Genomic DNA, 1297 nt, shown 5'->3' on the forward strand with positions numbered 1-1297 from the left:
TGGGGGGTTATCACTGCTCTCCCTGCTCTCATCCATGCTAGGCTTGCCCAGAACAGAACCATACTGCCAATCCAAACTGCACGTCAGTCATCTTTGACGATAGTGGTCCTGACAGAAATGTATGTCAAAACGACAAATAAACGTATAATATTCACGTAAAAATGTTATAACAAAAGTTAAAAATTGACTTGGTTTAGCCTGCATCTTAAAATCAGTGATAAAAACATATCAAGAGAAGGTTTTATTATAAAAAAAAAAACCTTTATCAATATTTTTATTTAATATTTTTATTGTTCAAAGTTATATTTTTGGCCTTTTATGCCTTTATTGTATAGAAGGAACTCGACAGCTGCGGCATGTCAGAGTACTGCCCACTCTACAGAACATTTTCCATAACCCATTTTTCAACATTATCATTTTTGTTCCATTAACCTCAAAGAAGACCAGATCCATGGCTGCTCCTCTAACAGTTTCATTATACTGTTGCTGAAACAGAGACAGGCGCTCTGATAGGGCCTTGAATGAAGGAATGGGCTCATAGATCTTTGGTGTCTCTGCCTCAGCATCTTCAGGTTCATCTCCCGTCATTTCTGGAGCATCCCGCAGGAAGTCCACAAAATAAGCTTCCGTTGGCCCCTGCTCCACAAGGCTAGGACCATGATCCTGTACTGTGATCTTTAGAACAGTAGAGAAATCCGAAGATAAATACATGTGAAGAAATACATATTATACAATTAAAATATATGATTATTTTCTTAAACACTAAAAATTTAAGTTGACACACCCTTTCTAAAATGCCATCGAAGGTCTCTCTGTCCTTCTGATCAATGAAACGGTCGGCGATGACCCGTGTGCACTCGTGGCGGAAAAGAGATGCCAGCAGTTGAGGCGTCTTACATACTTCTGATCCCACGGTGAGAATCCCCTGCCATATCCTGCTCAGATCACGCAGGTTAAAAATGTAGTGGAACTTTGCAGGAGAAGGCAGCATCTAAAAACAATATTAACTTAATATCATTATTTTATTAATATACATTATTTCAAATTTGGAGTTGCTGTAATAAACGAGGCTGTGTTTATTTGATAAAAAATACAGTAAAAACAGTAATATTGTTTAATATAATTACACTTTGAAATAATAATTTTTAATAAATATATTTTAAAATGTAATTTACTCCTGTGATAGCAAAGCTTAATTTTCAGTGCAGTCTTCAGTGTCACACGGCCCTTCAGAAATCATTCTAATATTAGCAAAATTTATTATTATCAATGTTGAAAACAGTTGTGCTGCTTAATA

The 1297-nt window shown here is 36.0% G+C and overlaps 1 pseudogene; it reads right to left on the reverse strand.

Moving 5' to 3' along the window:
• Window positions 1-991, reverse strand: part of LOC107578815 (dynein heavy chain 5, axonemal pseudogene) — a 5848-nt pseudogene extending 4857 nt beyond the window's left edge.
• Between the last annotated feature and the right edge of the window lie 306 nt (window positions 992-1297).

Source organism: Sinocyclocheilus grahami, unplaced genomic scaffold (genome assembly GCF_001515645.1).
Source record: "Sinocyclocheilus grahami isolate Dianchi unplaced genomic scaffold, SAMN03320097.WGS_v1.1 scaffold12126.1, whole genome shotgun sequence".
Classification (NCBI taxonomy): Eukaryota; Metazoa; Chordata; class Actinopteri; order Cypriniformes; family Cyprinidae; genus Sinocyclocheilus; species Sinocyclocheilus grahami.